Here is a 19,705-nt window from a genome sequence, read left to right as displayed (position 1 = left end):
GGACCCTTAGGACTGTCAGTACTAGAACAGATTAAAAAAAAGACTTTGAGTGACGTCATCAAGGACCTAACTTAATAAGTTTGTAGGACCGATATAACATTGATTGTCAGGGGATTAACTTTTCCTGAGCACAATTTTTGGACATGTCCAACATATTAGTGTAGTAAAAAGAAATACATTATGTTTAATGGTTTTTTTTTCGTAAATGCTCATCTCATTTCCAGTCAAAACAGTACTAACATGAGAGTCGGATTCGACGATTTCTATTATTTTATACACATTTTGGAAAAATGGACAAAAAGCGTTGTACATCTTCGACATAAAAATTACTGGAACGGAATCGACAAAAACAAACTTGTGCATAATTGGTTGTTACAATTTAAGGACCATAAACACTATTCAAATTTTCGGCTACTTGCCTTGCGTTTTCGCCTTGTTTGAAAAAAAGCCTGTAAAATATGACAAATTTTCTTTTGCTGGTGTCTATCTTTGACGGCCGCTCAAACAATTACAAAAATGTCCTAAAAGTTTTTTTTAGAACCAAATCTTATCTTTCTAACACCATCTAGCGTAAACCGATTGCACACATACTACGGGGAACCAACATTACTAAAAGCATCTAATCTATGAGAAAAGAGATTTTTTTATTTCTGGAATAACATTGACTAGTTTCCAAAAAGTTAGAGTGATCGTCTTACTTTTATCCCATAACGACATTCACTTCAATGCTGTGTAATTTCTATTCTAAGCGTGTAGAAAGCCTTTATTCATTCAATTAGTTGGTAAATTTATTTTTTTAGAAGAATGAGTAGAAAGCCTTGATACCATTTATTAAGTTTCTGATTCGTTAAATATATCAATTTCATTTAAACAATCATGTGATTTAAAGAGAGAGAAGTTTGTAGGTATGGCCTTCATAATATTGATACCTTTACAATATTGGTGCTGAGAATCATTTGATTGATGACTATTATGTATAAAAATATATTAATTGAAAGTTGGATAGGATCTCTACATATGTGGGTATTACAAGGTTATATTAAGGAGATGCGTATATTTGTCTTAAAAGTTATATTTCATAAATTAGGATATCCAATTATCTAAATTGATAAATATCTTTATCTGCAAATATCAGGAGAATATAAGATTCAAAAAGCAAAGTAAATACATATATCAATACATTTCCTTTCTGCACATTCGCTTTTTTTATTTATGTTTATTGGCCATTTCTCGCAATATAATAAACTATTAAATAGAAAATTATTTCTAATAAAATATGTTATACGTGAGCATACTTTTTTTTTTTTTTGTAGGAAGATTTGGATTAACATCTAACTGTCAGTAAGCTGATAAAGATATTGATAGTAAACTTAAAATAACCTAATCCCAAAACATTGTCACTCTTCATATTTTTTTTTTAATCCGTTGTTTTATTTCAAGACTACAGTTTAGGTATAAGTATTACAAGATATGTTAAAAGATAATACTTTAAGTACAATTGTTTTATTTTTCTTTGCTTTATTGGAGCAGAAATATCATGAGGTTTTACAATAGTTTAATTTAATATCCATTACAATTATGTAGTGTTATTAAATACATACAGGGTCGCCCAGATAAATTGGGAAAATATTTAAAGGCTTTTAACGAACGAACTAGATTATATTTATAATGAGATCCACCTCTCTTCATAACCTCACCCACACAATGCTAGAAGCTATGGAAGGTCCAGGCGACCTCGTGCAGATCTAGCTTTACTATTCTACGGGTAATTGACTTCTTCAAAGCCTCTACAGCCTCATTTTTTTTACCCGATTCCAGAGATATAAATCGTATGGGTTCAGTTCCAGGCTGGATGAAGGCCAAAAAACCGGTCTCCAAAAGTGAGGATATTTCGTTGGCAATATATTCTGCACTTTTCTGGCCTTGTGGGCAAGTGCACTGTATTGTTGGAAGGTGTAATTTCTTCCTTAAACTATTTTATCCCTCCTAAAAAGGTGTGGCCGAAGTCATCAAGAGAGGCGAATTTCATTATGAATATTTGAATGTCATTATATGTAGCTTTCAAATAATAAAACACTTATGACTCTAACCTATCTAATTCGTTCGTTATAAGACTTTAAATATTCTCCCAATTAATTTGAACCAGCTGGTATAATTTTTCAAATTGTTACAAAATATTTTTTAACAAAAAATAATCATATGATTTTTTTTTATGAAAACCAGACACTCACTCATTTTTTCTCACTCCTTCTCCTCTTGATTGAACTCTGTTGCTTAATGCAACTTGATTTATGAAGTATTTTAATGAATGATGAACAAACCTCGTTACCATCTCTTCATTGATGTAGGTAAAATAACATACAAGCTTTCATTTTAACATACATATATAATCAAAGTTTAACGAAGTTTTATTTCTCTTAAGATTATACATATACAAATAACCTACTTGAAAAATTAAAAACCAAATACTCAAAATTGACTTTCACTTAAAAAGCATGCATATATGTATGTAGAGCTGATAAAACCATTATGACTACTACCACTACTTCATTACGCCTACTTACTTTACGATTAACAAATAAATTTACTATGGGGGATGTCATTTCTTTACTCCATCATTTATGTTTTTGAAGAGTTTATGAAGTAGGTCCTTATTATATTGTATGTGGGAAGAATAGAGGCGAAGATTATTTAAGCATATTTTTATTATGCATACATATAATTATTATTTTTTTATTTGATATTTAACAAAAGTAATTCCAACTCTTTAATTCAATATTAGTATTGTCAAATAAAAGCTACGAACGAAGAAGGCTTCTATTTTTTCTGGTTGTATGAGAGTGTGCCGCCTCAAAATGGCACATCTCAAGAACTTATTAAAATTTCAAACAAACAGAGAGGGATTCAGGGTATATAAGGCTCATTTTCCCCTTCTAATTAACGATTAGTTGTTTCGGTTTTAAGTCTTATCACATTAAAACTTTTTAAAGTTAAGTTGTTCTGTTGTTATTTTTTTCCCTTCTTTTCATAAAGGGAGAAAATATTTTTTACTTAAATGAAGGAATTATTAACAATTGTATTAAATTTTTTTTGAAAAAGATTACAATACTTAATTATGAAAAAGGCTAAAAAGCTTGAGGACATTTTTCCAAACTAAGATGTCGCTGAAAATGTCTACTTTATATATGTTCTTTTATTATATTATTTTTTCAACTGCTTCAACCTATTTTTGTCTGTGTATTTGTAATAGAATGATATTGCAAAGTTGATGTAAATTTAACGCATTTTCAGAAGACTGTGGTACTTTTAAATTTGACTTTGATTTGTTTATAAGTGTTTTTGAGTTATTTTTCATTAAAAACTAAGTTATGGAGTAAATGTTGAGTCAAAAATTTCAATGAATTAAAAACACCAATAAAATAATCATTAATATTTTAACTGATTCTGAATATTGAAAATTGCTTTAAAGCTTTACTGAAATTAGATCATTATTATATGATTAAAAACTGAATAGAACAAGAAGTACTTTAATAACTAAGATTGCCCATAAGATTATAATATTGTTAGAATTTCATACCTTAAACGCTATACTCGTATATATGAATTCAATAATAAATATTAATTTTAGAAAAAAAAATTAATTAAAGAGCAATATAGTATATAAGTAAATTAATATGTGTTCTTTTGTTCTGTAATATTTTAATTATAACGTAGTAACTAGTAATATGTAGTTTAAAAAGCATAGAAGTAAGAGTAAAAGGATTATCGTTCTTGTCATGTTTACTCATTGATTAGGGGTCGGCAACCTATGGCACGTGGAGGCATATTCAGTGATACACGCAAATTAGAACATATTCCTGTAGTTTGGTTATGTATTTTACCATTATTGTTGATAGTGGCACACTCATTGATTATAAATGTTGAAGTTGGCACTCTATGTCTAAAAGGTTGCCGACCCCTACCTTAGATTATAGTGGGCAGTAAAGTGAGAAAGACTCAATTATTGTCATCTTTTATCTCAAAATCTTATGTAATTGATGTACCTCCTAAATCTAAGAATCAATTTTTCCCAAGATTTCTGGGGATTTTACAATTACGATAAATTCCCGAGAGAAAAAAAATTCTCAAAAATATAACGTTTATATAATTCATTCAATAAAAAGTGGAATTAATATTAAGGTAAAGCTTTTAACGACGCAAATACTGATGATGCCCAAGGAAGTACCAATAACTTAACCTTCTATAGGAAACAAGAATTAATCAATTATGAATTTCTAATAAATGTATAGGCAAGAGTATCTTGAAATAAATTTTATCCCTTCGAAATGTATAATAAACTAGAATTGGTACTCGGTAGAGGACAAACCTCCCCGTTAAGTCATTTTTCACTCACTAAATTTTTTTGTTATATGAAACATCTTTATTAAAGCTACAAAAGGACACCAGCTTGAGCTCTGTATCTCAATATGTTGAAAAATTATGTACTTTTATGCATAATTAACATTGTGTTCTACCTTAACCTCTCAAAATTTAGTGGCCTCTTACTGTGATCATATTTAATATTAATACTCAGTTAGAACAAAGTCAACCCCTAACTTTTGCAATAATCCTAGTGACCAAAATATCAACGAACAAACAGCGGTAAAAACATACACTCTGTTTAATTTTGTTGGCAGAGGTTATTACTTAAACTTCACAATATTTATATCTCATCCCAAAACTTCCCGGGATACCAAAATTTATAATATGGGTTGTCAGAATCTCGTTGGAGAACATATAATATACTCATTATAAGTCATATCCTCACTTTTGACATTATAACCTATGTATATCATTGCCACCAAAGCCATTTCATCAAGCTTAATATCTATATATTATAGTCGTTTTCTATTTAGTCGTGAACTAATTATTTTAGCTCTGTGTGCAGGGAACTGCACATCAAATAAATACATCACATCTGGGACAACTAAATATTTTTTAGGATAATTATTAGGATAAAAATAGTATTCTAATCTTTAAGTAAGCATTGAGTCTACTTATTTATTATGAGATAAGGCTATACTATAGAAACCCAACAGTACCATCATAGAAGTAGGAGTTTTTACTTATGCAAATTTTATTTGATTTGACTCTAATATAAATGACTTTTTCGATATTGTTTATTGAATACTATTCATGCAAGTTCTAAAATTGGTTTTATCAAAGAAAAAGATAAAATTTGTCTTATTTACTTCTAAGGCATTTAAAACTTAGTCACTAGGCTATTATATGTAAGCTTACAAACTAAATTCGTTTATCTTTAAAAATAATGGCTGCTCATCCCTTTTGAATGACCTACTATCTGCCCATTTTATCACAAAAGACATCTTAGTCAGTTTAGATAAGTTTATGATACAATTTATTTAATGAGTAGCTTTAAAAAGTTTTATCTATACTCGGGAACTTGACAATACGTAAGATATTTTTTCAGTTTTCTCTCTGATAATTTGATCATTGTAAATAATATCTTAAACCAATTAATCGATAAATTATGGGTATTTCTTCACTGTGATCCAATTCTGAGAAGAAGTTAATAACTACACTTTTTAAAAGAAATTTCAATAATTATTGACTCGATATACATTAAGTCGGTTTGATCTTCAACTTTTTTTCGAATTACATTTACGGTTAGGGCGAAAAAGTTGTCATAGGGTACCTATAAATACCTATACAAAATTTCATTATCCTACAAGGATCAAATTATGAAAAAACAAAAAACTCTTTACTGAATGAATATAGATGCAAAGTAGAAAATTTTAGTTATGTTGCATAAAATAATTTTGAAATATATTTTTTAAAACCTATAAAAAATATCAAAAAAGTTTATTCTAAAATTGTTGTTATGGAACCAAAAAAAAAAGAAAAAAGTAATTAAAATTTGATCATTCGTGTATACCGTATTTTTTTAATTTTTAGAAAGGAAAAATCAAAATTATCTTAAGTTACTGGTTTTTTTTTTCTCCATATGGCAGATTTAAAAAAACAAAAAACTTTTGAAATGTTTTTTTATGAGTTGGAATAATGTATATCATAATTAAAATATTTAAAATCATGGTTTATACTATATTTTATCTTGATTGACAAATAAATAACTTTTCTCCCCTTTCAAAATTTGAACTGGATGACATCTTAGGAAAATGAAATTTTGCCATGGTTATTTTCTAACCACATGACTACTTTTCTTAACTATCCAAAATTCGAAAAAAGTTGATAACAAACCACCCTTATATACATACTTATTACAACTGAGAGAGGCGTGTCAACATAATTGTCCCATTATGTTCCAGATAAAGTACTTTAATTTATAGTAAAGAAAATTGATGATGATAATTAGAACAAACATATATAAATGGCTTGTACCTCTTTTAGAACATTATATAACATAAAAAACGGAGTGGTTAGGGTTGGTTGTACAAGTAAATAGTTGTTTATAAAAATAACAAACTTATCGTGAGATGAAAACAAACTTTCATTCGAAATAAACTCTTTATATATATATATATTAATAACCAATAGCTGTAATGAAAAAATATAGTATATTTGTATCTTATAATATATTAGATTTATATATAAAACATTAGTACTTATATATGTAGAAGAAAAGAAAGAAAGGGGATATATTTTCCCTCCAAGGGTCTCATAGTGTTATATATCATATGAAATAGAAAGTCTCTATAGATTGTGAGTACTTCCTAAACTAGTTAGCAGATCCTTTGATCAAAGAAGAAAAAGAAGGATTTTTGATATTCTGTTAAAGTGACAAATATAATATGAATAAATAAATGGATTTATTCACAATTCTAAAGTTTTTTTACTAAGCAAAAGCTTTCTCACTTAACTTTCTGTTTGGTTCCCAAATAAGTAAATAAGAAGAAAGAAAAAATTACAGTAATTATCACTTGTTGCAATAGATAATAATTTATTGTGCCTAAACACATATATAAATTCATGTCAAAAATAAATTTGTAGAATGGTTTTAAGAGATAAGTATTTAGCTGGTTATTTAACATTATTACCTTCTTTTTTTTAATAATCAATCAGTCTTGAAGTGTGGTGCAGCATGATGGAAAACTTTTAAATAAGTTTATAATTGAAATCATGCATGTTTAATAGGCAAATATTTGAAAGACTTTTTAAGTCTTAACACTTCCTTAACACTATGAAAATAAATTTTCCCAGTTATAGTCCATTTTTTATTATTATTTTTTGGATAAACCTTCTAAGTATCGATTTTACGTCCAAAATACAAAAGCCACAATGTATATACCTATAAAATTTACAAAGTTTGTTTTATTTCAAACATAAAGGGTTTTTATTAAAAATGAACATGTCATTGTCAGAAAACAAAGCTAATTATTTTCTATGGTTTAAAAAAAACATAATAAATTTATTTTACAAGTAGTTAAAATATTATATGTTCCATGTTTTTAAAGTTTGTACAAATTACATCTCAATACAATACAATGGTTTTGGTGGTAATTGGAAGTTTTTTATACAAAGATTGTTGATTCATTTACTCAAATGATATATTAGAGCCACATATTTGATATGCTTATAGAAATCCACAAAAAAACTTATAAATATTTAAGATGCTAAATGAAAAGAAGATTTTGTTTTGTTTTTGTATATACCTATAATATTCTGAGTTTGTTGACTTTAACTTCTCAAAAAGTACATAGTATTATGACCTTTAATTTCACTTAATATTAGTTTCATCTATTGAGACACAAGAAGAAAAAACAGTTGATCTTACCGTTTGATATAATAAATAACAACTCTTAGACGAAGAAAATGATTAAAACAAAATAAATGAATCACATAAATGGAGTAAAAAATGTCACAGAGATTATTTGGCACAAGAAGAATAGTAATTAAATATCAAAAATGTAACCAGCAATATGTGGTCCTACTTAAAGCTGATCCCATACTGAAGTTATTAAAAGCGCAGGCTCACTCGTTTGCTTTTTCTGACTACTTTTTTTTTTCTTTGCTTTTTTTTTATCAAGAGGTTCTCCGTCGGCGTTATTTTGCATCGCTAATAAAAAAAACTTTTTATGGCGAAAGAAAAGTGTTCTTCTCTTTTCTCTTTTTTTTTCCTTCTTAAATATAGTACATATATTTCTTCATTGATGATGGTTTACGATGGCGTGTGTCGTGTAAATAACTCCTTAAAAAGAAGATGAAAAAGAGAGAGAGAAAGAAAAGAAAATTATCTTAACTTTTTTTTTAAATTAAAGATTGTTACCCTGTAGTAGAAAACTACTGATTAATGAAAATCCAGCTCTTTTTCATCTTTATCAACAGCAATTAATTTTAACACATGAAACGATGGCTCTAACAATTTCTTTTGTGATTATCATCTAATTTAAATATCATTTATTCTGTATAATTGAATGTTTAACATGGTCATAAATCATTAAATAGAATAGCCAACAAAGGAATCTACTTTTTTGAGAAAGGCGAGTGACATAGATATAAGTAGGATATAAACAGATGATACTTTGACGCTAGATATATTGATTATCACAACGGGGATTGATAACGCAAGTAACAACTCTGTAAAAGGTTATGTTATTAAACAATATTTTGAATATTAATAAATGATAGTTTTGGACGTAAAATAGATACTTTGAAGGTTTCTCAAAAAAAAAAAAAAGTATTTATACAATAACAGAAAAAAACTCATTTTCTTTAGTACTCTGTATGTGTTCAAACTTAAACAATCTTTCAGATATTCACCTATTAGACAGACATTTTCTCATGTAAAAGACTTTCTGAAATATAATCTATATTAGACACAAAAATAACATTTTTCTGAGTTAAATTAAAATTGATATAAATTTTTTGATTATATCATTAAGTTCTGTAAAGGATTTGAAAAGTAGAATGAAAAGACTTTACGTAATTATTTTCTTTTTATTATTTAGCTTATTTATTTAGAAATATTATTATTGTATATTTGTTTGAATATTTTATTCCAAATATTTCAGAATCTAAGGATGTATTATGATGATAACATAAATAACAACTAATCCTTCACTCTTTTACCCATTGTAATTACGATAATAATATTCATCCACTGTAAAATTTATAAGATTTAAATTAATCTAATCATCGCTTAGAATTACTGCAAAGTCCAAAAATGCACCTTTGATGAAAGAACGTCCTACTTATTGTATCCCCCTTATAAATTTTTTGTCCAAATATTTTGTTTTATTCGTTTATTTAAAAACATTATTACATAACAAATTCGATATGTTGTGACTCTCATATCTAAATATATGTATTATAATTCGCCGAATGGACATCTTTCAAAAATATTGACTGTTGTATATATTTGTGAAAATATTTTTTACTCACTAATATGATACATACAGGTTGAAGACTCAAAAATCAGAATCCTCTTCGAGACCAACTAGCTTCAGTTCTAAAAGTTCTAAAGCAATTTTGTACTTGGCACCATTCGAAAGAGAGCACAAAAAGCCACAATTTTATCTTTTATTGTTTTTGTTTTTTGTGCAATCTAAACTGTCCTAGCAACAAGCAAAACAGCAGAGGGTGCGTGATTTCCTCAGCGCAGAATTAGACAAGTGGATGCTGTTCTGAACAGGACCAATGATATTTTCCTTGCTGAATCTAAAGCTCAGATCAAGGGAACTTTCACTACCAAACATTTAGCTCAGGTCATGGTCCTCAGCGTCGTGGTGTCCGACGGCAGCAAAATTCCTCCGTACTTCTTCAAAGCCAACGAGAAAGTCAACTCAGATGTCTACTACAAATTCCTCAGGTATCTTGTCTTACCATGGTTGAAGAGCACGTTCCCCAGTGACAACTATGTGTTTACCTAAGATGGTACCCCGGCACACACGTCCAAGAAGGTGTAGCATTTCAGAAGGAAGATCATAGCTGTCTTCTCACCGACAGACTTTTAGCCTCCGTCCTCACCCGATGTAAACCCCTTGGACTTCGTTGTTAGGTGTATCTTGGAGGGCAAGACGAACAAGACTTCTCCTCTGAATTTCGATTCCCTGAAGGCCGTGATCACGGAGGAGTGGAACAACTTGTCCTCGGACTTCATCAAGCTTCTGTTTGTCCCCGTATTAAGCCATCATTCAGAATGGAAGGTACATATCGAATAAAAATTGTAAAAAATTGTTGAATTACAAACTTTTGATTCAAAAGGTTGACATCAATTGGCACAAAATAAAAATATGGAGAAGGGTAAAAGGACATTTAAAATTTTCTAATTTTTGAACCCTCCTCCTGTACATAAATTTTTATTTTTACTATGTATAAATAGCATGATTCTAATTTTCGAAATCGTTCCAATAACTTTTGAAATCTGCTAAATGCTCTTTGATATCTATGTTTAATGATTTTGAGAGGTTTAAGAAAGTATGTCTGAACGTTTTTGAAGAAATCAATATTTTAACAAATAAGTATTGCAAAGCAACAGATAATCTGTCAAAAGTGTTATTTGTATTATATTTCAAAAATGGATTGCTTTCTATTCAAAAAAGATAAAAACTATGATGTACACGTACGTACGCTGTACGTACGTGTACTATATTTAGCGTGCATCTATCCGAAAACTGCCTGAAAATACCTACTTGCCAGAAAGTTCTCGGAAAGTTTTCAAAATTAATCTAGTTCTTTAATATGTATATTTATTGATTATTTTTTACAAACATATTGATTAATTGTCCAGTACATGTATTCTCCAAATACATGTGCCGTTTCTTGCAATGACAATTTGAGCCCAAATTATGTAATTCAAGGGGCTGAGGTCCAGGCTGGAGGGGGGGCACATCTCCTTTGATCAGAGCCCACTCTTCGGAATATGAGTTCCCAACTACATTTGCTTCGTCTTTGTGGGGCCCAATCCTGCTGGAAGATGAAGAGGTAGTTACCAAAAATATGCTGAATCATTGATAACACCTCCTCCTCGAGTGTGATGATGTGGTCAGCTGCATTCAGGCGGCTTTGACCTTCCTCTCGACCACAAAGGTGATGGTCCGAGGTCAACCACTTCAAGGCTGGTCATCTCGTCCCTCCTCTCGCTCGACATGCCCTTTAAGAAGGTAGACTATATTTTTTCTTACCCTGTTAGTCTGGCAACTTCTGTTGGAGTTAGCCCGGAGCGTAAGAGACTAGCGATCTCAATCCGTTTTCCCAACATTTTTTAGTCGTTATATAAACTTATATGAAGTAAAAGATTCATATTTATTACCAGTCCCACAATAAGCTAATACTTTAGAGATATTGAGCTAGTTATGTTCGTCCAAAAACTTTTTGTCAAGCAGTATTATGTACATAATGAATCTATTTTATATCTTTAGAAGTATACGTATATGCCTCGAAAAGAGATTTGAGCAAATATTTACGATACACATAAGTTTTATACACATACATTATACAAGATCACATAACATTTCTAATAAATTTGTCTTGATTAATATGACTTAGCCGTGTTAAAAGATTTACCAGAAGAATTGCATCGAAAATGATGTGGGTATATTTATCCTTATGCACAAAAATCTAATGATGAAAAAATATATATACATCCAAAACGCAAACATTTTTTACTTTTTAGGAAGAGTTATTTTGTTTTGTGAAAAACAATAGTTTCTTATATGAAAACGAAAAATTATCAATATAAGCTGTATTTTAAAACGTTTAGTTTTTGTGCAATAAAGATTTATTTAAATCTCTATTTAGTTGGGATAATTTTCGACATTATCCAAGAAACTTGATGTTAAGAATATATTTTTCTTTCCTTTTTAAATAAGAGGTTTCGTGAGAACAATAGTTAGTGTATATATATATAAGTCAACAAAAAGTCTTTTAATTTCAATATCTAGTAACTCTATAAACATTTTTTTTTCTATCGCTCATCTTACCGTTTCAGAATTCCAGTTGATCGTAAAGAAAATAAAATGCTTCATCTTTTTCCTATCCATCCTTTCTTCCTTCTACATACCCGTTCGTCTATTCTCCTGATCCAAGCTGGTCTGCCTCATCTGTATAATATTCGAGAACATGAATGGAAACTGTATATATATTTGTCCAAACAGCCTAGGATAACTTTTTCCTACACCGGATCGTGTAGACGATTGAAAGGACAATCACAACCAAAATTTCATTTTTCTTTTTAAGTTTGAGAACCAGCTCAACGTCGTTAGGAGCTAGTTCAGGACATATAGCTTCACCCAGTACTCAGCAAGATTACTCCTGTCCACGGTCCCCCTAATATATTGAATCCTTGAGCACTCGTTGAACGTTAGCCTGTTTGTCTCAGTTTCTAATCCGCAGAAAGAGCAAATTTTCTTCGTTGGATCTCGGAGTGACTTATTTAGAAATAATGAGGTGAACATTCGATACAGGAACCATTTTTTGGAGTCATCCTATTTGTTTAGAGCCTGTATTTAACATATATACATAATTAACACGCTAATTACGGAAGTAGTTTTTTCAAATCAGCTCTACTTTTCCAGAATTTTCAATTTGAACTATATTTTTCCCCCAATTGAAGAATAATCCATATTCTATATAAAAATAGACTTACTCTCTGTAAAATTACATATGAAATATTAAGAAAATATTAAAATATATTAACAAAGTAAATAAAACATCATTATTATTATATTGAATAAAAATAAGACTCGGTTTTTCATTTTTTTTTTTTTTTTTTTTTTTTTTTTTTTTTTTTTTGTAAGTCAAGGGAATTTATTTGAAGCGTTAATAATTTAAAATTAATTTACAAAAGAATATCTGCTCATAAAAGGTCTAATTTAGCAGCAATATTGGTTTGGTTTTAATTTTCTTGATGTTGAAATTGCTCGAAGTTGATATAACAATATATAAAAACTCCCTTGTTTACCTATTTATATTTGTATATATGTATGTCCTTTCTATAATAAATCCTCACAAAGTAATATAAGATCCAGCGCTTAACATTGCTCAATCTTTGCATTAAAAAATACTAAGTATGCATAGGTTAGAAATCAAGTACTTCTAAAATTAAATATGGAACTTAAAAGATTTTTGAAAAAGTAACATTTTGTTAGCTTGTGTAATTAATTGTTAGTATAAAGAAAGTATTAATTCAATATTGGGACATATGGGGAACTAATAGACACAAATTTAAAAAGAAAATTTGAAATTTATATAAATTAAGTTGAAAAATATATGCTCTTAAACGAGTGCAATACTTTTTTTGGCGCAAACTAAACAGCAATTATAATTTTCAAAGCTGTAGTAATTAATCCTTAATTCTTGAGAAGAGAACCTCTAAGTACAAATAATCAGAAGTACGTTTATTTGCTCCTTAAAGGGAGAAAGTAATCCTGATGATGTGTTGTGGAGGGCACTAGGTAATTTTGCTTAGCCTTAAACCATTTCGCCTTAGGACATTTTGCTTTAAAGCAATATTGCCTTTAACATATTTTGCCTGAATTTATTTTATAAATAAATGAAATTTATAGGTTGTTTTTGTTATTTTGGTTAAAATTTATGTTGCTTTGGAATTTTTCAATTAAAATATCTAATTTTACAATAAAAAATAATGGAATCATTCCCCAAAATGTCAATACATACACCAACCAAATTTCACTATGCAATGAATTCGAAACAGAGACAAAGTAGGTAATAAAATAAGTAAAATAAGAAAAAGAAAATAAAGAAGCAGGACAATTACTTGAACGGAAGAAATGTTAATCACTACTCCGCTTTTAATTTTCATTAGACAAAACATAATTCGATCATTATTCTAAAAGAAACCCACTATTTAATGCGTTTTATTTTTATAAGTATTACATAATTTGATTTAAACATTCAAAGGGAACATCAATTTCAACTAAAAATAACAAGGAAATAACATAAATCTCATTTATTTTTAATATTAAGGCGAAATATCCTTCAGGCAAAATGTCCTAAAGCGAAATGGGTTAAGGCAAAATATTTTAAGGGAAAATTGCCGGGTACCATAAGTGTCATTCCTCGTTGAACTCAGAATAGGATTGAAGATAGAAATAAAAGTAATTCTTAACTATGTCTTTACGTGATATGGAGTGGGATTTTGTGTTTATTTCCTGACTCACCGTATTATAGCTGCTTGGAAACGTAATGACAGCTAAGCTGCTCTACTCTTGAACATTTTTTTTTTTAATTGTAAGGATTACCTCATTAATTTTTGAAACTATATATATTTATAAAGAAGGGGAGGGAGGAATAATTACATACTCACAGAAAATTCTATTTTTAAAAGGAAGGATTGTCTGATATTTAGAGATGTAAAAATAGTCGAAATCCTCAGCACAAAAACAATTACATTTTCTGAGATTATTTATTAATTTAAACCTGAGGGGTCTGGAGGACAATAACGTTAATATAATTACGACGATAACACTGGTCAACAATTTTTTTCCTTGCATGGACTTTGACAACAGATTCTTATAGAATTTGGGCTGCTGATGCCGAATATATACTTAGATTTGCCACATCACATCAAGTTTTTGTGCTATCTGATATTTAATATTTGTGGATGTTTACATAAAAAAGCCTATAATGATACAACGTGTTCCTGTTATGTATGTATCTTTCTCTCTCATTAAATCAAGTACTTAACGCGTTTTAATATATATCTCGATGTGTGCCAACTCTTCCTTTAGCAATAAATATATCCTTTATTTAATCCAATATATACCAGTAAAACTCTCATTGGTTATTATTCTTGTGTTGCTCTCATTTGGATTTAGTAAACGTTGGAGATTATATATTAAATATTTTTTAAATCCCCATCATAGCTGTTTACGAAATCCGAACACATCTGTTGTATAAGTGTATAAGCTAGCCATGTCTACATCCTCACGGAGAAGAAAGTGCTGTAGCGACCCAGAGATATTCTGCTATATCTGTGGATGCTTCACTTTATAACCTCAAAGACAGAACATAACTCACTTCGTTAAGAGCGTGTCCCTTGCTTATTTTAAAGTACCGATTGGAGACTAAAACAAAAAATGGGCACCTCACTTAGTATGCACGACTCGTCTCGAAACTCTGAGATCTTGGTCTCCAGGAAAAAATGCTAAGCTCAAATTTGGTGTGCCGATGATTTGGAGAGAACCAACAAACCCCCTAGATGATTGCTACTTCTGCTTTGTAAATGTTCAAGGATTCAATAAAAAGAACAAGCGATACATGACATACCCTAGCATCTCCTCTGCAATACGGCCAGTTCCTCATTCGGACGAAATAACTGTACCTGTTTTCACCAAGTTAGCAGATATTGATGATGAAGCACATACTTCAGTCGATGATGATGATGAAGAAGATACAGATGCAAATGACACACAATTGGGTTCATTGTTTGGTCAACTTTTGCTGTATAGTCAACCTGAATTGAATGACCTTATTTAAGATTTGAATTTACCTAAACAATCTGCGGAGTTGTTGGCTTCCAGACTGAAGAGCGAAACATGCTTGCTCAGAGCACAAGTGTCACATTTTATCGTAACAGAGATGCATAACTGAGGAAGTTCTTTGATTCCGACAATCACTTTGTATACTGCAGTGACATTGAAGGGCTTTTTGTGGCTATGGGATTATCTGCGTATCATTCAAGTGAGTGGAGACTCTTTATTGATAGCTCAAAAAGAAGTTTAAAGTGTGTTTTACTTCACAATGGTAATATATATGGATGTATCCCTATTGGACACTCAGTCTCCATAAAGGATGAGTATGGAAACATCAAAATAGTACTTGAACGATTGAAATACCTGGTTAGTGGTTAATCTGTGTGGATTTAAAAATGGTGGATTTAAAAATAGTGAACTTCCTTTTGGGTCAACAAGGAGGTTACACAAAATACCCTTGTTTCCTTTGCTACTTTGCATTTACTAATGTGGTGCAGGGTTTTTTTGGGAACAAGAAAAACGACAATTACCAGTCTTCTCCTTAGTCTACGAGAGCTCGGGTGCAGAATTAGCATCAAACTGCACTACTTACACGGTCACCTGGACACATTTCAAGACAACCTTGGAGATGTTAGCGACGAACAAGGTAAGAGGTTCCACAAAGACATTAAAGTCAAGGAAGTTGGGACTCGCATATGATGGCTGATTACTGCTGTAGTTTGATGAGGGATCATTCAGATGCTCTACATAAGAGGGCGTCATCAAAAAGGAAGTTTACCCCAAAAATGAAGTAATATGTTTGTCTACAAACAAAAATACACTGTTCCTGCATCTACTAGTTTGATATATCATTCTATGTTTGTAATAATATTGAATTTTGTCAAATATGTGTTAGTACTTTTAAATTTTGTATTTTTTCTGGTTTTGTATGTTTAAACAAAATTAGATTGTTGTTTCTTGTATTGAAAAATAAAATAAAACTTTTAGTCAACCTATAGTTCAAAAACCTCATGTGATAACCAACAACTAGTGACACATTAAAACTAGCAGCCAATATGCAAATAAAATCACAAAAAACAAAAATAATGTATTATTTTTCTCTCGTAAATTAAGGATTTTTGGTATGTGTTGTAGTATTTTTTTATTACCCTGTTATTCAAAAACTTGATATGACAGATTTGGAATCAACAGCCAAAATGGAGTTAGATTCACGTTTAAAAAGTGTGTCAGCCAGTGTAATTATATTCGTCGTGCATTAAAAATAAAGAAAGTACTCCTAAAGCTAGGTCGATAGGGAATGCTTATCAAAATATTAAGAGCTACCTAGCAAAGAATATATCTGTAGGAGAACCTGTAGTTGGGGAGGATATTTGTGCTATTTTAATTTCGGTGGTAGCATTATATACTAAATTCGCTTTGAAGATCCCTAGGGCGATTGAGGGTGCTTAGGACTGGGCCTCAGATATCATTCATCAAACGCATCAAGACATCTTCGGACTTTGCAGAAAATACTCAAACTTTTTAGAAAAAAACAAAAAAAGAAAACTAGCTAGTTGTAAGTTTAAAAGCGTTATATGTTTGTATTTTATTGATTTTAGATTGTAATGTTATGAGATTAGATTTTTAAATATTTTATGCTCGTAAACCTTAATCTGGCGAATAAATTTTTAATTATATTTTTTGTAAATGCATCTTCACCAGAAAATTTTTGATAATTCTAATTTTTATAAGTTATTTGCTGTCTAAATAAAGGCTAAAAAAGTAGGTGTTGGTAACATGCAATATAATAGTACTCTTATTTATTACTTCTCTTTACTTTGAAAGTTCAAAAGTATTAGCAAGCAAGAAAACTTTAGTTTATATTATCTCTCAGCAAATATGTTGACTCTCAAAATAACCATAATTTTTATGGCATTATTTTAGGCCTGTTTCTTACACTGAACACAATTTTGACAATTTTCACATAGCTACTAATATTTTATGCACATAATATAGAATCCGCGAGTTCATGCCCCTAGAATAGTTCCAAAATATGTTATGCTTAAATATGTCAATGAAAAAGAGCCTTAAAAGTGAGTTTTGGAGTTGATTAATTACTTCCAATTTAAGTTTGATATCAGCATTCTGAATGTCAATCCAGTAGACTGAGAAGAGTAACTATTGCACTAGTTTACTCATATTTCCCTTCTGATAAGAAATAACATACTTCTCACAACTATGCAACCAAAGTGACTCAAGTTTTGTATTGCGTATCTTTCAAAAGATAAAGAAGCGTAATCTATGCGAACATATTTTGCAATTGTGAGATTATAATTGACATAATGTAAGCAAGTTATTTCAACACATTTATTTATGTAAGTGTAAAGAAAAGGCTTCTTACAAATTTGAATCACATTATATAATTGACATTGTTATTATTACATATAAATATCAACAAGGCTTCAAAAGTTTATCTCAAGGACATCTTATCTGTGTATCACAATCTTTCCCTTCAAAAGAGATGAGTAAGAAAAAAAACACCCAAACTCAAATGATTGAAGGAGAGTTGATCTACCCTAAAAGTTTCTACAATTTGTGCTTTACCACTTTAAAGGAATAACTATCTAATAATTGCATAGGGTCCATTGAGGGCAATGAGTGCGTCCGCTCCTGGTTTATGTTGATTAAGTTGTCAGTGATATATTCGTAGATGAGAGACATGGGCTAACTGAGACATGTTGGCTATAAAATTAATTTTATAGGTGCACTACCATCAACTATATTATGAAATAGGTGTCAAAAGTTCTATATTGTTATAAACTTTGAAGAAATAATTCAGATCTTAATATAACGTCTACAACCTATGAAATATGGCAAAAAGTGAAAAGCGGTCAACTATTCCTCCGCTTTTCCCCAATATGGAGGTTTGAGTTCCGTTGGGACTTTAGACCACAATCAAAAAATATAATTTCCCAGTTTTTCTCTTTGTAGATGTTGTTTTCTTATTATGTAAGTTCATTATTTAAAATTTATATTTTTTTGTTAAATTAATTGTTATACTTGTATGAAAAATTTCATTTTATTTTATTATTTATTGATTATTTGATATTACACCTAAAGTACGATTAACAATTATATGAAATTGGTTCCAGAAGTTGCAATTTTTTTTTAAACTTAGAAAAATAAGTTAACTTGTGCAAACCAAGTATTATGCCACAAGCTAAATTTTGTTTAAACTAACCCCATTCTCTCTCTCTAATATACCGGGCCGCGCAGAATTATTTACCGATTTTTGTTCAGAACATATCGCGGACAATAATGACATTTCGAATGACTTGAAAAACAATTTATTCATACATTTTTAGAATAATAAAATAGTTTGTGATCAAATTTAATCAATGTAGCCACCATTTGACTCAATAACACTGGTCAGGCGACGTCTGAAGCTGCCACAGACTTGCTGGATGTAATCGGCGTCCATGGAGGCCCAGGCCTTGTTGACAGCAGCCTTTAAGGCATTTATGTTCTTGTGTTGTTTTTTGCAGGCCTTGGTATCCACGTGCGCCTAGATAGAGATGTCTAGTGGGTTAAGATCTTGGCTCTGAGGGGGCCAGTAGTCCTTGGGCCAAAAGTTCATGTTGTCCTTGAGCCACTCCTGAGCTTTCTTGGAAGCGTTGGCGGACCTTGGACGCGAGAATCTTCACATAATCCTCCGCTGTTAATCTGTAGCCAGTGGGGAACCATACCGGCTTCATGGCCTTCCCGTTGGAGGCCACGAGACCCAACATCATTACCGAAGCAGGGTGCTTTGTTGTTGCCACATAGTGGTGCTTATCTTACACATCTCCAAAGCTCACAACATAGTCATTTTGCCTGTTGAAAACAGGATCGACCGTAAAAGTTTTCTCATCTGAAAAAATGATGATGTGTCCAGATGAGCTCTTGATATCATTCAAGATTTTCTTGGCACGCTCAAGTCTGACTTCTCGCTGACGTTCAGTTAGCAGAGGGCGTTCAGTACGCCTCAGGGACTTACCTCCAGCTTTTTCAATGCCCTTGAAACAGTTCATCTCAACGTTCCCATCTTTCTGGCCATTTCGGCAATGGACCTATTGAGAGTCCTCTTGAACACTGCCTTTACTTGCCTTGTTGAGACAGTGGGCATCCTGCCAGCCCCAGGGGAATGCTTGAGATCACCCCCAGCCTCCAAGCGCTTGGAAACGTTGTAAATTGTCTTCAACGAGGCCTCAACCTGTTCCTTAATGTTGTTATGA

At 30.7% G+C, this 19,705-nt stretch overlaps 1 protein-coding gene across 6 annotated transcripts in view; it reads right to left on the bottom strand.

Moving 5' to 3' along the window:
- LOC121121727 (cell adhesion molecule Dscam1) overlaps nt 1-19,705 on the bottom strand; it is a 414,757-nt gene that overhangs the window by 316,678 nt on the left and 78,374 nt on the right. For 2 of the 6 annotated variants that reach the window (XM_040716696.2, XM_040716697.2), the window contains exon 1: nt 7,793-8,014. The exons of 3 other annotated variants lie outside the window; for them this stretch is intronic. The gene's annotated coding sequence lies outside the window, so the exon portion shown is untranslated. Of the gene's footprint in view, nt 1-7,792; nt 8,015-19,705 lie in introns of those variants that run through there. One more of the 6 variants, XM_071889820.1, reaches the window with a different exon arrangement.

The sequence above is a fragment of the Lepeophtheirus salmonis genome, chromosome 7, assembly GCF_016086655.4.
Source record: "Lepeophtheirus salmonis chromosome 7, UVic_Lsal_1.4, whole genome shotgun sequence".
NCBI lineage: Eukaryota > Metazoa > Arthropoda > Copepoda > Siphonostomatoida > Caligidae > Lepeophtheirus > Lepeophtheirus salmonis.
Note: the sequence above shows the minus strand (reverse complement) of the source record. Positions and strands in the feature narration are given on the sequence as shown.